General features: G+C 38.6%; 1 long non-coding RNA gene across 1 annotated transcript; it reads left to right on the forward strand.

Moving 5' to 3' along the window:
* The first annotated feature begins 1,148 nt into the window (after window positions 1–1,148).
* Window positions 1,149–4,579, forward strand: LOC122552036. Its single transcript, XR_006312275.1, has 3 exons — window positions 1,149–1,383; window positions 2,977–3,092; window positions 4,483–4,579. It is a non-coding gene; the product is annotated as an uncharacterized LOC122552036 (long non-coding RNA).
* The last annotated feature ends 2,359 nt before the right edge of the window (window positions 4,580–6,938 follow it).

Below are 6,938 nucleotides of genomic sequence, written 5' to 3' on the forward strand. Positions count from 1 at the left end.
GGGGGAGGGGAAATGAGGAAACTGGAGAAATCTGAGTTCATCCCTTGTCGTTGGAGGGTTCCTAGGCGGAAGATGAGGCGCTCTTCCTCCAGCCGTCGTGCTGCTATGGTCTGGCGATGGAGGAGGCCAAGGACCTGCATGTCGTTGGCGGAGTCGGAGGGGGAGTTAAAGTGTTCAGCCACGGGGTGGTTGGGTTGGTTGGTGTGGGTGTCCAAGAGGTGTTCTCTGAAACATTCTGCAAGTAGGCGGCCAGTCTCCCCAATGTATAGGAGGTTACATCTGGTGCAGCGGATGCAGTAAATTATGTGTGTGGAGGTGCAGGTGAATTTCTAACGGATATGGAAGGATCCCTTGGGACCTTGGAGGAATGAATGAAGATTTCTCCAGGTTTCTCATTTCCCCTCTCCCACCTTTTCTCAGTCCCATCCCTCAGACTCAGCACCGCATTCTTGACCTGCAATCTTCTTCCTGACCTCTCCGCCCCCACCCCCACTCCGGCCTATCACCCTCACCTTACCCTCCTTCCACCTATCGCATTCCCAATGCCCCTCCCCCAAGTCCCTCCTCCTTACCTTTTATCTTAGCCTGCTTGGCACACCTTCCTCATTCCTGAAGAAGGGCTTATGCCCAAAACGTCGATTCTCTTTCTCCTTTGATGCTGCCTGGCAGCTGCGCTTTTCCAGCAACACATTTTTAAGCTCGGATCCCCAGCATCGGCAGTCCTCACTTTCTCCGAATTAGAAATTTCAGTCTGGTTAATAAAAATTCTGAGAAATTCATTTTCTGCTGTCTTGGTCTTTCAGTGGCTTTTATGGAATTGGGTCAGTTAAAACAGGATAGATGTGTGGAAGAGATGCAGAGTGTAGTTCCCTATTTGCTCATCAAATTAAAGCAGTGTACAAAATTTTAATTCGCTGACTGATAAAGTTTTTCTCCTGGTAGATTTGACTTTCTCGTATTCTCCAGAACTTGATCAATCCCATGTCTGCACAGGCACATGGGTTCATGACCAACACTTAACATGCCAACTTATTTCAGTGGCTTTTTTAAATATTGGAGGAAGTTGAGCCACCCACTGGTATCAGCCTCCTCTTGATAAGTGGATAATAAAGTGCTTTAATCAGTGCTACAGCATAACAGTACTCCAAGACAGTTTGCATTCTGGATAATAGTGATGTTCGTTCCTGATGACTTAGCAAATAAACCCATCTTCAAGGCACTGATTTCATGGCAGAAGGAAGCGCAAACAAACTTCAGTGCAGTTCTACGGCTTTGTACTATAATTCTGGTGAGGAAAAGCATGTATAAGTCTGACGAAGAGCCACACAGAGGCAAGACAAATGACAGGCATAGAGTAACAGATGCCTTTGAGTGTATTACAAGGTAATGTTTTACAAGATAGTAATGTGATCAAGGGGGTTCAGACAATGTCAAAAATTGAAAGACCAGAGTTTGGTAAAATTGATTAACACACATAAAACAATGTGCAGGCAAAGTGTTTCTTTTTGAGAGGGTGAAAAGATTAAGATTAAATGTATTAATTGCTCAACCACGTTAGCTGTGTTACAGAAGCTTATTGATGCATAACCTAACTTGTACAACACCAGTTGTTGTTTTGTATGTGCCAGAACAATTCATGCGTGGAGTTTAGTTACAAAGACAATACTGAGAAAAGCTTTCTATCTGATTTCAGTAGTTACCTGTTCAATGCCTCATAAGTATTATACAAAAACTAGAACTGAACTGATAAGTTTGTAAAATGAAATCTAACTTGTCTTTGTACTATCACTTTACATTGATGTTATATTGCAATGAAAGCTGGAGATAATAAGCATTATTGACAAAATAAATTAATTAATGCAAAGAAAAACAGTTATTTAATTTGGGGTGTTACTTGGTTTTATTTCATAAATAGGTTTTAAGTGATTTTTAATGAGAGGTTAAAAAATGAGCAATTCAAAATGCAGAAGAAAATGAATGAGAAAAGAGATGCATAACAGGCATGGATAGAGGGAGAAAGAAACTTAGACTGAATATCATTAGGACAAATGATTTGGCACAGCATGAGTCTCACAGTAAATCCAGCACATTCTGCACCCATTGTGAGTAAAATGCTTTGCTGGAATATTATACAAGAAGCCCTAAGACGCAGTGAAATAACAATTGCAGCTGATCCGAGTGATCATAAATCATCTGCTTCAACAAATCACTTGTCTTAAATATCATTAATGTAGGAATCAGCAGACCACAGGATGGCATACATGAAGGACAAAAAGTTAAACTGACAGCATTTGTGACCTATCTCCACAGAATGATTTGTGGTGATGCACAGTTAGATTTATAATACATCACAAAAAATTGCAGCTTCCTGGATCACAGGCATTCTTGTTGAACTTCCAAGCAAATCAGGTTCTGGATAGATGCTGAATGACAATCTATTTTCTCTGCTCTCTCATAGCAAGTCTTAACCAGCTGTCTGAAAGTCTGTACATGAAGCTCAAAGAAACATACCTGCAGACAGCCAAGGACATGCCCAAAAAACAGAAAATTCTACCCATTTACCTTAAAAGAGGAAGTATCTGAATGTGTGATAACATTGGGAGCTAAAAAGGGAATGAAGCATATATTTAAAATAATCAAAATAATATCTAATGTCACAGAATGGAACATAATAAGATATGTTCAGGTGACTTCAGAAATTGTGAAGCTAAAATCTGAAACATATCTGTGAATGAAATCAAATGAAAGACTTCAGGATTTAAAAAAAAGTTCTAAGCAACAATGCTTTGCAGCCTCTTGATTTTGAAAAATTGAACAGGTTGAACTCATCCATAAGTAATACAATTCCTTAAGGATGAGTTCATTGATGTGAAAAATTCCTTCTTCATGTGCATGTGAACTTGAAGGATATACTCAAGGAAGGCCAATGTTTTCAGTATTATTTCCATGTGTTAAAAAATATCTCTCATATTGCAGGAAAAGTCACTTTCCAGAAGTTTCCATGACCACCATCATCTGATTATCCGCTGCAGGAACCTGCTTTCCTGACAAAACTCAATCTGAGGTGTGAAAAAGGATGCTAGGCAATACAGGTATGGACCTGCATAATCACGCCGTCAGACAGAATATTGCACTTAATCTTAACAGCTTTTATGAGTGTTCAGAAAAGATGGGATCCAGGTTTTATAATTGAACAGGGAGATATTAAATAGACTAGTATGCATAATAGGTTAAGAATCTGTACTTGTCTTGTTTGAGGTTGTATAATGTTTCAGCTTCAGATGTAACCTTAGTCATGCTCAATGACTTATTGATCTGGACTTTGGAGCAGGTGTAAGCTGATCACCAATACCTCATTCAAATTTATGCTAAATGATTTGTGTCAAAAAATTAACATAGCATTGCAGCATTAAATGCACAATTTTGGATTTATCCAATTAATTTAAAAAATGATTGAAAAAGTAATTAAGTGATCATGCAAAAAAAAATTAATTGACACTTATAGTTCATAAAAAATACTGGCAACTTAAAAAGATGATTTTTATCATTTTAAGCAATTGCTTACATTATGTTTCAAAGATGAATATGACAGTACTGCAATTTACCTGAAATGTACATATAACAGTACATAGGGAATGCATTGTAAACTGTAGTGTTAATAATCAATGTCTTGAATGGACTGTTAAATACTACTTACTGTAAACTGAGTGCTAACAAGTTACAAAGATTAAGTCAAATAATTCAGTTTACAAATGAATCAGAAGAAGGTTGGTGCGGATGGAAGGGGTAAGTTGAAACCTATCTGCTCCTTTGTTTGTCCGAACTGCAACGTTTTTACAATGAAAACTGGGTTAACAAAGTTAACTAACAATTCAAAATAAAGCAAACAAAATGAAATAATTAAAAGAAAGACCATCAGTGTCATTGAAGCTGATACATAATAGATAGACTAGGAGTACACTGTCTGCCATGCCTATGGCCATATTTTGCTGATCCCATTCTTGATAGCCCAGTATATTCATCAGCTTAGCCTTGCCTGATTGTGCTCTGTTCACCTGAATCTCGAAGTAGCTATATAGCGTGTGTAATTTATCTGAGAATGCAGCAACAGTTGAAACATATACAGTGATGACTCTCAGATCCATCTCTCCACCACCTTGCTCACCCTTCCACTGTTTCTGTTTTACTGGAATGCTTGTCTGGCATTTAGTATTGAACAAAAAGCAGAGGTTTCCTTTTGTGGGGCAATGGTAGTGTCTCTACCTCTGGGTCAGAAGTCCCAGTTCAAGACAGACCTGCCCAGAAGTGCATTATAAAATGTCCAAATGGGTTGATTCAAAACAAAGTTAACAAGTCTGTAGTTACTGGGTGGAATTTATTAATGGTGATGTGGGCTCTGCCAACTGATTGGAGAATTGGAGAATAGCTGGGAGACCTATGTTGCCTTTACCTGGAAGCTTATTGTTATTCTGATTTAAACAGGTATTTAGCTGGACAGGTTGGGCCTTCCGCTGAATGAAGATCCCGGTAGAGCAGAAATACCACCGCTAAGAATTGTTGGCTAACCAAAAGAGTGCTGATGAATCTCACTCACAGTGAGTTGTAAGGAAGGGGAGGCAGCTACTGAAGAAGCAGTAATTGATGGCCTGATCAAGAGTGTGGCTTCCGATGGGTTCTCTTCTTCCTACAACTGAGTTCCAAAAATTGAGTGAACTGAAAAGGTTGACTTTACGTTCTCTCCAGATAGCAGGTACTTGCCCAATATTAGTTCAATATCATTAGCAGCATAAGAGGCCCTTACACAGTCAACTAAATACCTCAAATAGTGCCTAGACAGAAGGCTTCTTGCTCCAGACTTAATCAGAGAGACGTAGAAAAGCAGTGAGATGGACAGTCTGATCCCTCTTGCCTCCTGACACAGCCAACCCTGACCTTCAAACCTGTCTCCAAAGGATCATTAAATTCTATCCATTGACTCCATGATATAGCACTGAGGCCTGTTGTTAGACACAACTTTCAGCTTGTTAAACATTTTCAATCTCTTTCAAATACCTTTGAACTTGTGCCGAGGTGAATCGAGCTAACATGGAGCATCTCAAAAGGACATGCCTAATTTTAACTCACTTGAATGACCAGAGCAATCTTATTTCAGATTAAAATTGATGGTGTGGCATCCTCCAGTGTGAAGTCAGGAATTTTATCATCTCTTTTGATGTTTAGAATACAGTAAAAACAACAAGTGCAAAGACATTTAGCCTTTTTTCATGCCTGCCAAGAAAAATAGGTCTTTACACACATAAACATAACATATTATGAAAAGTGCTATATCATTTCCAAGACCATGATGGTTGTCCTTGCATCATAAACTACCTTGGGCCAATGGGAACATGTGAATTGGAGCAGGGGTGGGCTATTTAAACCCTTGAGGATCTCCTGTCACTCTTTTCTTATCGCAAGGATGGACAGTAGATGTGACATTGCAAACATCGCCCACATTCAGTGACGGTGAACAAATCAGTGTCCAAATGTCCCAACAATCTCTTTTAAGTTAAATTTACCTATTGTGTTTAAAGAAAAATGCATAAAACATGGCACAGTTACAGGTTAAAAATAGCATTCAAGATAAGAAATTTGGGGTAGATACATGAAATTAAATAATTAACCCATTATTTTGGGCACTATGATTTTGTTAAAGAATAAAATTTTCTTCCATGATGTGAACTTAGAAGTTACCTCTGAAGCTTGAAAGGACCCTGGGGACAAAAGATGATTTTATATTCCCTTCTAAGTTATTCAATAAATAAATAAATGGATAGATAGATAGTCATGTCTGAGTGGGTTTCTCCGGGTCTCTGGTTTCCTTTCACAATCCAAAGATGTGCAGGTTAGGTGAATTGACCATGCTAAATTGTGTAGGGATGTGTAGGTTAAGTGCATTAGTCAGGGGTAAATACAGAGTAGGGGAATGGGTCTAGGTGGGTTACTCTTCAGAGCGTCAGTGTGGACTTGTTGGGCCGAAGGAACTGTTTCCAGATTGTAGGCATTCTATGATTCAGTCACTAAACCAACCTATTGATGGTATATCCAAACTATCATGAAAATGAATGACATAAACTTGTTCCACAATGAGTAGCCTGTTAGGAATAGTAGCATAGCAAATTCATTCTCGACTTAACTCTAGTCACTTACCAAATGCAGCAGAATTCATATTTGCTTTGAAAAGAATCAACGGTTAATTAAAGATACATGTTGTATGGCGTGAATGTATTCACTACTTATGAAGTTACCAATCTCCTCTTTTCCTCATATCAACTGAGGTTGAACTGTGATTTACTGTCGAAAGACTTTATTAAGGATCTTGACAAAAAGAACATCTGAAGGGATGGCTCCTTGTATTATAATTCCCCCTTTGCTTCAGACATGTTCTTGAACAGTGGGACATCTTATTATTACATTTGTACAATGAATCGCCAGTCTTTACTGCAAATAGTAAATTAATGATAACATAATTCAGCTCTGTAATTTCCCACCTCCAGCCAAACCATAGATATTTTTGTCAGTTGTTAATTACTGTCATATGGCTCTGACACATTTTTTTAAATGACACAAACTGAAAGGTTTGAAGTCGGCTCCCACAGCGCTGTCTTCAGACACCTGGTGCGGCGGCAAAGGTTCCTCAGGAAGGCAGAAGATAAAATGAATAACAAACAACATGGACTGAGACAGGCTAAGATGAAAGAGATCTAATCAGAATCATTTGCACCTTGATCACACAATACTCTGCTGTTAATTTTTTTTTGAGACATAAGCCAAACAGAAAGCAATGAGATCCAGAGAGCAGAAAACCCTATGAGGAGCTGTATCTGTGCATTTAAAAGTGATCCTTCTGGTCTATGAATTATAGATAACATTTATGTTATGAAATGGCCTGGGGAAAC

This window comes from Chiloscyllium plagiosum, chromosome 7, assembly GCF_004010195.1.
Source record: "Chiloscyllium plagiosum isolate BGI_BamShark_2017 chromosome 7, ASM401019v2, whole genome shotgun sequence".
NCBI lineage: Eukaryota > Metazoa > Chordata > Chondrichthyes > Orectolobiformes > Hemiscylliidae > Chiloscyllium > Chiloscyllium plagiosum.